The following is a 14,192-nucleotide window of genomic DNA, read 5'->3' as shown; positions in this document are numbered from 1 at the left end:
ACTGCTATACCATCATTTATAGCTACATAGTGTCAATACAAGTGCTCCTGTTGCAGGCTTAAATTTGTAATAAGGATGAGGGCTATGTATATTAACTAAGTTTGGTAGTCCACTGAGGGCCAGATGTAGCAAGAAGGCAAATTGCGACTTGCAATTTGCGAGTCCGTGCGACTCGCAAATTGCAAGTCGCAAGTTGCTATGCAGAAAGGTGTCTCAGACACCTTCTGCAACTCGCAATGGGGTTGCAAAGACCCACCTCATTAATATTAATGAGGTGGGTCACAGTTTGCGACCCCATTGCGAGTATGGGCACTCACGGGGATGGTGGCCTGCTGGAAACAGCAGACCACCATGTCCGTGACTGCTTTTTAATAAAGTAGTTTTTTTTTTTCTATCTGCAGCCCGTTTTCCTTAAACCTTTTGTTTTGGTATTTTTCAGAGCAGGCAGTGGTCCATAGGACCACTACCTGCTCTGAAAAATGATTATTGTTTCCATTCACAAAGGGGAAGGGGTCCCATGGGGACCCCTTCCCGTTTGTGAGTGGGTTACCCCTTTCGCGGTCGCAAATGAAATTGCATTGCATTGCGAGTCGCAAATAGGAATGGAACACCCCTTCCTATTTGATAGTCGGAAATGCATTTTGCGAGTCGGATCCGACTCGCAAAATGCATTTCTGCATACCGGTGAGGCTTTTGCGCCTCGCAAATGGTGTTTTTCGCCGTTTGCGACTCGCAAACGCCTTTTTACATCTGGCCCTAAATCTCTTTCGTGCAGTCGCCTCAGAGCAAAATCAAGAAAAAGAAAGAATATGGGACCCCTCGCTGTCAGCTCATGCAGCGCAATCTGCTCCAACCTGCAGAAATGTTGTTGCCACCTTGGGAGCTATCACCCTTACGTAGCTAGGCAAGCAATTAAGAGCATTGTCTACACCTCACGGACACCATGCCGTTGTCCATGATTACACTTACCACCATCAGTGGAATGAATCCAGCCAGCATGTCAGTCCCCAGGGCCTCAGCTTTAACCCTTTATCTTTAGTCACACCAGGCTTGGTCTCCGCAACTCTTTGCTTCTCCTCCCGGGCTGTAGCCCACATAATCCAGCCCATATCCTGGCCATCACCCAGTCCGGCTGCACTAGCTCACTTCTTTTACTCCTGCTGGCTCACTCCTTATAGGAGTTCTCGTGGCTCAAGGGGACACCATTGCATTTACTGTATGCCGCAAGACCAATAATGGGTCTCCTCATATCGCCAGCGTGGTCTGCTCCTGCATGCCACCCCATGTGGCCCACACTTGTGTCCCTGTAATGGTGGCTACTCTGCATTCAGGGAGCAAGTTACTGGGTCCCACAGGTCACCCCCACTGTTTCCCAACACACCCTTCAGTTCAGGGGCAGTTTGGTGGCTGGATGGCAGGATAATTGTTGGAGCATTTGTCCCTGCTGGCAGAGCTATACTAAGGTGCGACCATCTTACTGTGGGCTCTCTGGAACCCCAAAGTATCTACACATTAGGTATAAATACTGAGCTGTCCGAATATGTTTGTCGTAATTCAAAAGTTAGAGGACCAAAGCAACAGAAGGGCTATAATCCCACAAAACAGAGACAAACTCAGTTAAATACATGTTCACTGCGTATTTCAAATTAGGATGACCCAGACACATTTTTAGAAAATTAATTACTAGAATTGAGAAAATACACTGATTATTTGTTATTGATATTAATTGTACTTGTGAAGCATAAGAACAGCTTCAACAAGGGGTACTTTCAGACTGAGAAAAATCTAAACTTCAATTTTAGGACTTACGTAATTATGTGGTCTATTAGATTGATGGCAAGAATTTTGGCCTGGTCTTGGAATCCCATCCACACAAAAAGTACTCTTGAATTCATTTATTTTTAATTGATAAGGAGATAATAGGTAACTCTTGAATTAAAATATAGTCAAAGTTTATATAGGATCATAATCTTTTCATGTTCAAAGTTAAGGCAGGGTGTTTGCAGATAGTTCCAACCACATGGACTTTTGATGGATCTTTGCCAACTTTATGCATCATACTATTACTGATGCCACCATATATGTATTCTGGGATGACTTCAAGGCAGGTATTAGGTAGCCACTTAAGCTGAACTCTTGACCACTATAATTATGTGTTTTCAGCCATAGTACTTTCCAAATACTTATGTATTTGCCACAGTTGCCTCATATCTATCATCTATAATCTAATCTGAAGATTTTAACAAAAAAAGTTACTTCTACCTCAATCAGATCAAAAGTTACTAAAAACACAGCAACACATGTTGCTTCACAGTGAAAAACCCTTCACAAAAGTTGACTGGTCATCTTTCTGTTGCTTATTGCTGTATGTGGGTGTCAAACTGGCACTAACAAAGCAAAACCTTTGCCTAGATAGTGGTAAAGTGTGTACAAATAACAAAATAATGAGGTAATACTATCACAAAATGTTCTGAATTATGCCACTTAATATGTTTTTTCTTGCTGCATAATTTATTAAACCCAGACACATAATTTGGTCCTCCTCTTCTGTGTTATTCCAGTGGCCCTGGCTATATTACCAAAAGAGATAAAAATGCACAAGAAGAAACCCATCAAACCTGCTCACAGTTGGAGAGGCTAGAATATAGACATATCCAGGAAATTATTAGCAAGGGTCCAATTGAGGTACATTTCAGAACTTGCTGCAGCCAGGACTGCTATCTGGAAAACTCATCAATAGAACATTGCCAAAAATCTGATGTTAATAAAAAGTACATTTATGGATATAGTGTATCTCTGGGTAGAGTATCTGCACACAAAATGAGATGCAATTCTCCGAGAAATTCTATAGTTATGGTTCAACATACCAGGGGAGATTTGATTTATGATTTTGATGGAGTATCAGAAGTATTTTTTCAATAGTTTTAGATGTAATATTTTGAGCGTTCTAGTACTAGTCACAAGACAATATTTGCATACTTTGCATCTAGTGAATTATCTATACTCTCCTAAGATTAGCAAAACTTGCTAAATGAACTCATTGCTGGCCGCAAAAATTTGAACACAATTACAGCCTTACTTGCAGGCAAGGCTCTGTGAGAGGTGTAAAAACCCTTTGAGGTTTTCCTAAAATAATGAGTGGTATTCTCATCCCTTTTTAGCTGATGCTGTATTTAGAGGTACAGCAAAATATTGTAATTCCAAAGTCATAGGCCCACACAGATATTACTCTCTTTCCAAAGATGTAAACCTTTCACAGATCCTGGGTAATATAGACCTATCTTGTTAATAAATTGTGTCACAAAACACAATTCAAAATCTCTGAATTTTCAGTTAAGCATGTTCATTGCTACTTTAGTGTCACTTTGGCAGCTTAGTTTTGTTCCTGGAAGCGGAATCACTGACCATATAAACCAAGACATCACACTATTCAATGTTGTGATGAAACAAAGCCATCCCTTGCATTCATCCTGCTTGATGAGGATACAGCTTTCAACTAACTCAGCTGGAGTTACTGTTTCGCAAAACATGTTAAATTCAGAGATAATACATTTAATTGTTTTAAATAGTTATGCGATCAAAGTACTTCTGTACGCAAGTTGAAACAGCAGTGAGCATTCAGACATGTAGATTCAAGAAGTAGGGCAACCCCTTCAATATGACTTGGTCTCTGGATAGTATCGGAATATACATAAAACTCAAATATTGGCAAACCCTTTCTGACTCTGCTTTGTCACTCAGAGTAGTACTGTTTGGCAAGGTTAAGAATAAAAATATTCTGAATTATGACGTCTTAATAAGCAACCTCAAGGCAGACTTAAAGACATAGGACCATTTACAACTTAGGCCCTCATTCTGACCTTGGCGGGCGGCGGAGGCCGCCCGCCAAAGTCCCGCCGTCAGGTTACCGTTCCGCGGTCGAAAGACCGCGGCGGTAATTCTGACTTTCCCGCTGGGCTGGCGGGCGGTCTCCTTCAGACCGCCAGCCAGCCCAGCGGGAAAGAGGCTTCCACGATGAAGCCGGCTCGGAATCGAGCCGGCGGAGTGGAAGCTGTGCGACGGGCGCAGTTGCACCCGTCGCGTATTTCACTGTCTGCGCAGCAGACAGTGAAATACATGTAGGGGCCCTCTTACGGGGGCCCCTGCAATGCCCATGCCAGTGGCATGGGCACTGCAGGGGCCCCCAGGGGCCCCGCGACCCCCCCTAACGCCATCCGGATCTCGGCGGTCCGACCGCCGGGATCTGGATGGCGGTAGGGGGGGTCAGAATCCCCGCGGCGGTGCAGCAAGCTGCGCCGCCGCGGTGGATTCAATGGGGCCGCGGTACACTGGCGGGACCCCGCCAGTGGTGCCGGTCCGACCGCGGCTTTACCGCCGCGGTCGGAATCCCCATTGAAGCACCGCCGGCTTGTCGGCGGTGCTCCCGCGGTCCTCCGCCCTGGCGGTCAAAGACCGCCAGGGTCAGAATGAGGGCCTTAGTGTCATTGGGGTCTGTAATATAATCAAAATGTCAATGCTCCCAAATTGTTTATATTTATTCAGATCCGTACCACTGTTTCAGAGTAATACATGGCTTACTACAATTGATTCTGTTGTTTCAAGTTTTACTTGAGGTTATAAGCAACTGAGAAAAGCAATAAGATTCTTGAGATGCAATCTAGAAAGGGGTGGTTGGGCCCTCTCTCTAATTTTAAACACTATGGGCCTCATTAGGACTCTGCCATTTATTATGACCGTGGCGGTTGCCATAGTCGGACCACCAGTCCCGCCAGTTCACCTCCACAGGAAGGACTGGTGGTGCTGGTGGTCCTCTGCCAGTTTTTACATGGCGGTAGCCCTGCCATGTAAAGGCTGGTGGAGATGGGGAGCAGGGGGCCCTGGGGGGCCCCTGCACTGCTCATGCTTTGCAGACAGTGAACAGAGTGACGGGAGCTGTTGCACCCTGTGCACCACAGCATTGCCGCTGGCTCAATTATGAGATGGTGTCAATGTTTTGGGCTGTTTCCCACTGTGCTGGCGGGCATAACCTCTGTTTCCGCCCACTGACCCAGCAGGAAACTCTTAATGGGGCCCACAGGAAGTTGCCCGCTCTGGCAGCAACCTGACTGCTGGAGTTTGGCGGACGCCTTTTCTGTCCACCAAACTCATAATGACCCCCTATGTATGGTTAAATACATTGTTATTCTAACTATACTATAGGTACACAACCCTTATGGGCTTTTACCAGTCATTTTGTTTGACATTGTAGAATGTAGGAGAAAGACAGAATTAACAAGTTGGGACATTTATTTAGCGAAGATTCATTTATTTTCTTCACACAACTTCAAGAATCTGTTGAAATATGCCCTTTTTGAAATATCTCCAGATGAGGGTCTTTTACTAAAAATAGGGAAAGCTAGTATGAATCCTAATCATTATCTTCTAATGGACGTAGTTTTTAAAACAAATATTAGTGAAATATTTCAAACTCCTCATGTAATATTTTGCGATGAAAATACCGATGATTTAAAATTGCAAAATAATTCTTAATAGACGAGGGCCCATATTTATACTTTTTGATGCACAACTGTGCCAACGCAGTTGTGCGTCAAATATTTTACCGCCGCCTAACGCCATTCCAACGCGCCATGCGGGCGCCTTATTTATGGAATGACGTTAGCCGGCGCTGCGGACTGGTGTGCGTAAAAAAAAATGACTCACACCAGGCAGCGCCGGCGTATGGGAAAATGGGGGTTGTGCGTCAAAAAATGGGGCACGTCATGTCTGAGGCAAAATTCAGGCCTCAAACCGGATTTGCGCCATTTTTTTTGACGCCCAACCTCCATTGACATGACTCCTGTCTTAGCAAAGACAGGAGTCATGCCCCCTTGCCCAATGGCCATGCCCAGGGGACTTATGTCCCCTGGGCATGGTCATTGGGCATAGTGGCATGTAGGGGGCCCCAAATCAGGCCCCCTATGCCACAAAAAAATCTGAAAAAAATACTTACCCGAACTTACCTTTACTTCCCTGGGATGGGTTCCTCCATCCTTGGGTGTCCTCCTGGGGTGGGCAAGGGTGGCAGGGGGTGTCCCTGGGGGCAGGGGAGGGCACCCCTGGGCTCCTTCCGAGCCCACAGGTCCCTTAACGCCTGCCCTGACTCAGGCGTTAAAAAACGGCGCCCATCAGGCTGTGCGTCGTTTTTTAAGGCCCACCCCCCTCCTGTGCGTCAAAATGACATCAGAGTATAAATATGGGGCACAGGCCTTAAAGTCATTTTTTGGAAGGGAACACTTACCTTGCATATAATTAACACAAGGCTGGTTCCCCCTTCCAAAAAATGACGCACATGGTGGAATTTTGACGCCCACGGGGTCGGACGTCAAAGTATAAATATGGGGCAGGGTTTGCGCTGATTGTGCGTCAACATTTTTGACGCACATTCGGCGCAAACAGAGTATAAATATGCCCCAAAGTTTAACAAAGTCATGAGTCATGAAGCGTTTCAGCAAGTATTTTATTATGGGCATGAATTATTACTTCCAGTTAATCGTAAAAATCCATCATTATAAAACTCTTTTTAATTATACTACCGAAATATTGCGTAAATAAGAGCAGAAAGATAGGGATACTGAGCCCCATGGCATCAAGGAGTAGGTATTCTTCATACCTATGCACATTGTTCAAGATTGTTGGACTGAGATATTTTAGAGGTAGTCTGAAATCTTTAAACAACACATTCTGTTCTCTAGATAGATTATTCTTTTAGATCTGAACAATAACCAACATGTCCCAAGCTTGTTCAGAAAGCAATTTGGTTGTTATTTTGATTGTTCGACTTAATATGGCACGATCTTGTTTATATTGGTGGTCAGAACATCTGAAGATCATTAGGGAACTGGATTACCCAATAGTTTACTTGTACACAGTGGTGACCCTGAGATGCCAATGGCCAGGTTTATAGACAGATATTCACAAACTCATTAGATGATATTACATGAAGTATTTGATAACATTGCAACTATGGTAATACATGATTAATTGTATGTATTGTATATTGAACTAATTATCTATGCTAGTTAATAATTTGTAATATTTTTGACTTTCATAATAAAAAGTAATCCCCACATTGTTTAACCTTTTTACAGGCACAAAAAATGCATTTTACTGTGCTAAGATTATACACAATTGTGCAACATTTAGGCCCTCATTACAATCCTGGCAGTCGGTGTTAAAGTGCGGTAATACCACCTACAGGCTGGCGGTAAACAAAATGGGATCATGACCACAGAGGAAACCGCCAACACTTATAGCCACTTTACAACTCCAACCGCCATGGCGGTAGCAACAAACACCGCGGCGGTAACCGCCAACAGCCAGGCGGAAGTCAATGTACCACCCACCCCATCACAACCTGCCCATCCGCCAGCTTTTCCGGGGCGGTATCAACGCCATCAAAAGCACGGCGGAAACAGTACCCAGAAGGGGAACCACTCACCTATCGACACTCAACGAAGAACCAGGACGCCATGGAGCCCGAGCTGCATGTCCTCCCCATGCTGGTCTACCCCCTCATCTACCAGGAGTACGAACGGTGGTGGCTACGAGCACAGTGAGTACTGCACCTAGTACACAGGGGAGGGGGAGGAAAAAGAGAGTGACACACACATGCAACACGCAACACCCCCACCACCACCCTCACCCACAACACCATAGACACAAGCACATGCATCAACATTACATTTACACCCCGTAACATCCTGGAAGAACGCAAGGAAAAAAAGGAATAGAGTCAAATCAGTGATATTTTAGAAATAGTCATATATACGTAATATTTTTTAAAACAGTTTTTACAAAAATATACAATATGTACATAAGGCGGTACATTGTCCACTCAAAATGTCTGTGGGCCATTGGGCCAAAACTCATAGGCCAGGCCCTCACTTGACTACTGCCTCAATACGGAGAGAACACTGGAGGGGCATCAGGTCTAAAACACACAAGCACCTCAGGGGGACGGGGAAGGGGGGAGCACCTCAGCCGGAAGATGGAATTAAGCCACTGCTCCTGGTGGGGGTTCCATGCCCACAGCGATGACCTGGTGAGTGCAAAGGCACAGTCTCTCAAGTGGGTGGTTTGCCCACTGCTTGGTCCTGTGGAGTGCAAGGCCACAGTCTCTCAAGTGGGTGGTTTGCTTTTGCCCACTGCTTGGTCCTGGGGAGTGCAAGGCCACAGTCTCTCAATTGGGTGGTTTGCCCACTGCTTGCTCCTGGGAAGTGGAAGGCCACAGTCTCTCAAGTGGGTGGTTTGCCTACTGCTTGGTCCTGGGGAGTGCAAGGCCACAGTCTCTCAAGTAGATGGTTTCTTCTACTGGTCCTGGAGGGGGCTTTGGGCCCAGTGTGCTTCATCCTGCCAAGGATAGGGTGAGTGGATGCCTTTCTCCACTGGTTCTGGAGGGGGCTTTGTAATGTAAATGTAATGTAATGTAAATTCGTACTTGTAAATCGCACTCCGACCCTAAGGTATCGAGGCGCTGAACGCATACCGCTGTGGAACCCCTCCTGGCTTTTCCCACTCCTGGGCAACCCCCAAGGTGAAGCCAGGCATCCAAGCACTGTTGGGACCATTGTGGAGATTAAGCAAGCTATTGCCCAGAGTTGCAGAGTGAGACCCATGAATTAGATTAGGCACTGAGGTGAAAAATATCCTGTCCAGGGAAATTGAGCCCAAGAACCGCTCATTGTGCCCAGTGTGCTTCATCCTGCCCAGTGTGCTTCATCCTGCCAAGGATAGGGTGAGTCAATGCCTTTCTCCACTGGTTCTGGAGTGGGCTTTGTGCACAGTGATGCAACACTTGGGGTGTGGCAGTTCACAGTACCTCACAGTACCTCAGCGGAGTGCCTGAGGCACAAGATTTATAGGGACCAGGTTGCATGATAGTCAATGGAGGCAGCCCTAGACTCCATCTGGCGGCAGCTATGGCTGCAAACTGGTGGTAGTGCCGGTGCTGGTAGGGGTGCTGCCAGTGGTGGAGGGAGGCTCCAACCCTTCTCTTACAGCTCAGACGGCTGCCAACTGGGGCTGATGCTGCTGGTAGTGGTGCTACTGTCAGCGGTGCAGGTTGCGGTGCTTACGGCTATGCCTGCGGCGGTGCTAGCAGCGGTGCTGGCCGTGGTGCAGATGCCGGTGCTGCCAGTGGTAGAGGGAGCCTCCAGCCCTTCTCCTGCAGCCTCGGACGCCTGCCCACTTGGGCTGCTGCTGCTGACAGTAGTAGTGCTTGTGGCAGTGCAGGTGGTGGTGCTTGCGGCAGTGCTAGCAGCGGGGCTGCTGGCGGTGCTGTCCGCGGTGCTGGCTGCAGTGCAGGTGGCAGTGCTGGTGGTTGCGCTGGTAGCCACCAGGCCTTCACCTGCAGCCTCGGACAGCTGAAGTGCCTTGCCGGGTGTTTTCTGCCCCTTCCTCACCTTGGCAGATGGTGGTGTGACCTTGGGTCTGGCACTACTGGAGTCTTTGAGGTGGCCTTGCTGGGTGGTTGTGTCTCCTTCCCCTTGCTGGATGCTGCAACCCTCATCACCTTGCCAGGTGGCGGAATGGCTTTGGCCTTGGCAGGAGTTGGTGGCACACTGGCTGGACTGACAGGTGCCCCCTTTGAGCCTCTGATAGCTGCAGGAAGCACAGCGGAAGTCGACTTGGTGGCTGAGGTGCTGGCCTGGGTTCAGGCCACCCTGGTCCGAGGGGAAGGACTGGGGGAGGGGAAGGGAAGAGGTCAATGATTGCCAGGAAAATCCTCTTAGGGACACTGGGGCGGGAAGAGGGAGAGGGTTTAGGAGTGGAGGAAGAGGAAGTGGTTGTAGGAGGTGTCTGCTGAGTTTGGGTGCAGGTGCATGTGCTGGATGCTGCTGTGAGGTGGATGGCTGTTGGGTGGGTGGGCGCTTGCATTTGTGTACTTTGGGAGGAGGGGTCACAGGCACCCTAGGAGAGGACACAGGGGACATATGCATGGATGTGGGGTTGGTGACTGCCAGAGAGGGGTGTGTTGTGATGGGATAGGCTGGGGTTGAGGGAATTGGGACTAGGTAGAGGAAGTTGGAGGGGGAGGCTGGACACAGGGACAATGGCTGCCATCAGTGCGGAGGCCAGAGCCTGAAATGCTCTCTATTGGGCCGCCACACCAGAGTGAATGCCCTCCAGGTATACATTTGTTTGTTGCAAATGCCTCTCGACACCCTGGATGGCATTCAGAATGGTTGACTGCCCAACAGGGAGGGATCTCAGGAGGTCAATAGCCTCCTCACCGAGGGCAGCAGGGCTGACTGGGGCAGGGCCTGAGGTGCCTGGGGCGAAGGAGATGCCCAACCTCCAGGGTGAGCGGGTACGTGAAACACTCTGAGGGTCTGCTGGGAGGGCATGGCTGGTGGGGGGGTGGCGGCTATACCTGTTGTTGGGGTGGGCACAGAGGTGTCCACCACTGCCAGGGAGCTTCCATCGGAGGAGGAGTTGCTGTCTGTGGTGTCCCCTCCTGTCCCCGTCATGGTGCTCCCATCGCCCTCCGTCCCACTTTTGCCCTCACCGTCGGTGGATTCGGGCTCCAGGCCATGTCGGATGCAGCTCCCTCTGTCGCCGGTGCCTCTGCTCCTCTGCCAGATGATGCTAATGCATACAAGGACAGGGTGACAAAACAAAAAGGGGAGAGAGAGACAGAGGATACACTGGTCAATGCCAGCAACACCACTATCGTTGGCGTACACAACACACAGGGAGCAGCCCTATGCACTATGCCATGCACTACCAGTTGCTAAGATAGTCACCAGCCCATGGGTTACAATGCCTAATGCCATTAGCTGCACACCTGAAACCCACAGAACCCTGCCCAGTAGTAGATGCACACTAACACTATTGGGGTTGGAGTGCTTCAGAGCCTACCCAACAAGGGACCTACCCTGCCATGTTCTCCCTGGCCCAGGGACACCCACAGGCCACATCCCATACCCAGGTAAACCTTAACGTGTGCACAGTCATGATTCAGAATCTGTACTCACCCCCTTGTGGCTGCTGTGATGCCTTCAACCGCCCATCCAACTCCAGATACGCCACCGCCAGGATGGGGAACATCAGGGGGTCATGGTACAACGGGCACCCCTTCCTCGTTGGGAGGCCAGCCCCAGCTGGGCCTCCGCCCTCTTCCTTGCCCAGCAGCACAGTTCCTCCCACCGTTTACAGCAGTGGGTACTCCGCCTGTCAAAGACCGCCAGGGTCCGCACCACCTTCGTGATGGCACGCCAAATACACTTTTTCTGGTGGGCGCTGACCTGCATGGAAAAGACAGCAGAAAAGGGAATTAGTTAACTGTCCAGACCGTCACATCCATGGCCCACCATATCCCTCCCATCCCCTGACGAACATACAATGACCACCATGCATGCAGCACTCTGGCCAGGACGCCTCAGCCCCCCTACATGTGGTTTACACACACAGCAATCCATAAATTCACGGCCCACGCATCATGCTCACAGTGTACTCACCTGATTGTCTGGAGGACCGTAGAGTAATGTTTACTGGGGTAGGACCCCATCCACCAGTTTCTCCAACTCCTCCGCAGTGAAGGCAGTGGCCCTTTCCCCAGACACATGAGTTATTTAGCTTCCAGATACAGGTCACAGCAGCACTCGCAGTGTAGGTCCTCTCCTGTTGAAGGTCAGGTAGCAAGTGAGTGAATAGATAGAAAATGGCAGTCACGTCCACTGCAGTGCTTATGTTCCCTGCCGGCGTACATCTCCATTGGCTCCTGAAACCCACAGGGCCCAATGAACACCAATGGAAAGTTGCACGGCGGCGGTCGTCGACTGCCTACCGCAACGGCACACAATGCCAGTGGAATTACGTCATTTCCACTTGTCCCTCTTCACAGGTCAGACAGCCGCCATTTCAGGGGGGCACAGGCCATGGCACCTAACTGCGTCACAGCAGACATTGGCACAGCAACTGACTCTCGGATTCACATACAGGTTCTGTAAAGGAAAAGAAGTATCATTATTTTATTTAATGTGGGAATATGACCCTCTGCTCACCATTTTCCTCCATAGGCTTTAACCGCTGAGGATGAATATGAGATGGCGACATCCTCTGGTGTACAGACCCCTGGTGGACCTTGCGACAATGGAGGACAAGCACATTATCCTAACATACAGATTTGATCAGGCCACTATCCAAGAACTGTGTGCCCAATTGGAGCCAGACCTGATGTCAGCTATTCGGCAGCCCACAGGCATCCCCACTCTAGTGCAGGTCCTGCCAGTGCTCCATTTCCTGGCAAGTGGTTCCTTCCAAACAACAGTGACCATGGCATCAGGGATGTCTCAGCTAATGTTCTCCAACGTGTTGACTAGAGTGTTGTCAGCCCTGCTGAAACACATGCACAGCTACATCGTATCCCCAAGGTGGAGGATTTGGGCACAGTGAAAGCTGACTTTTATGCCCTGGGACATGTCCCCAACATCATTGGTGCCATTGATGGTACACATGTAGCATTTGTCCCTCCCCGGAGAAATGAACAAGTTTTCAGGAACAGAAAAAGCTATCAGTCTATGAATGTGCAGATGGTGTGTTTGGCGGACCAGTACATCTCCCATGTCAATCCCAAGTATCCTGGCTCTGTGCATGACGCCTTTATCTTGAGGAATAGCAGCATCCCATATGTTATGGGCCAACTCCAGAGCACCGGGTGCGGCTAATAGGTGAGCCCAAGGTCCCCAGCCAGTATAACTTGGTGTCTGGGTATGGGGTTGTCCCTAAGGGTTAGTGTGTGTCTAACAGGTATCCCTCAATTTTTGCAGGTGACTCTGGTTACCCCAACTTCTCATGGCTACCTACCCCAGTGAGGAATGCCAGGACAAAGGCAGAGGAAAGTTACAATAAGGCACATGGGCGAACGAAGAGGATAATTGAAAGAACCTTTGGCCTCCTGAAGGGCAGGTTCCAGTGCCTCCATCTGACAGGTGGATCCCTGTACTACTCACCCAAGAAGGTGTGCCAGATCATCATTGCATGCTGCATGTTGCACAACCAGGCCTTGAGACGCCAGGTGTCTTTCCTTCAGGAGTATGAGCCTGGAGATGGTCTTATGGCAGCGTTGGAGCCTGTGGACAGTGAGGAAGAGGAGGCAGAGGAAGAAGATGTGTACAACAGAAGTAATATAATACAGCAGTACTTCCAGTGACACACAGGTAAGACACTGTAACTTCACTTTACTTTTCAGTTTTGTGTTGGACATTGTACAAGGCAGCCTGATTTCCCTATGTTTATGGCTACTTACTGTACCCTTTGGCATCTCTATTTTCAGATCTCTGAGGCCCACTCTGGCTCCTGGTATGTTTACTGCTGCCCACTAAAGGTCCTACCAATGTATATATAACTGTACATATGACTTGCGATGTTTTCAGAATGTTGTACTAATACATATTTCAATCATTTGACAGACTCAATATTTGTATTTGTTCCAAGGGTGTTTATTTAAGTGCTCATATGTAGAGGGAGATGTGCAATGGGCTGGGGTGGTGGTGGAGGAATGTCCAGTTAGAGTCCAGTCTCTTGGTATCGCAGGTGCATTGTCCAATGGGGCATAGGAAGGGGAGTAATGGCAGTTCAAGGTGGACAGGGTGGCAGAGTGAGACAGAAGGGTGACAATCAGGAGAGTCCTACATCCTGGCGGGAGTCTTGGCAATGTTCTCTGATTTCTGCCTGGATCGTAGGGACCATTTGCGGGGTGGTTCTCCTTCTGCAGGGGTTGGGGTGCTGGTGGCATATTGGTCCTGTGGCGGGGTCTTCTGTCCACTAGCACCGGAGGAGGTGGAGGGCTGTTCTTAGGTGTGGCTAGGGTCAGGGGCCCGTTGTTGTACCACTGCCTCCCTCATGGTCTTACCCATGTCTGCCGGCACCCATGCAATGGTGACCAGGATGGTGTAGATGTTTTTGAGGTCCTCGCTGATCCCCAGGTACTGTCCCTCCTGCAGCCGGTGGGTCTCCGGCAACTTGTACAGTATCTGGCCCATGGTCTCCTGGGAATAGTGGTATGCTCCCAGGATCTTGGTGAGTGCCTCCTGGAGAGTCGGTTCCCTGAGCCTGTCCTCCCCCTGTCGCACAGCAGTCCTCCCAGTTTCCCTGTTGTCCTGTTCCTCTTTCCCCTGGACCGTGTGCCCACTGCCACTGATCCCAGGTCC

The sequence above is a fragment of the Pleurodeles waltl genome, chromosome 5, assembly GCF_031143425.1.
Source record: "Pleurodeles waltl isolate 20211129_DDA chromosome 5, aPleWal1.hap1.20221129, whole genome shotgun sequence".
NCBI classification, from domain to species: domain Eukaryota; kingdom Metazoa; phylum Chordata; class Amphibia; order Caudata; family Salamandridae; genus Pleurodeles; species Pleurodeles waltl.
The sequence above is the reverse complement of the archived record's forward strand: the minus strand, read 5'-3'. Positions refer to the sequence as shown.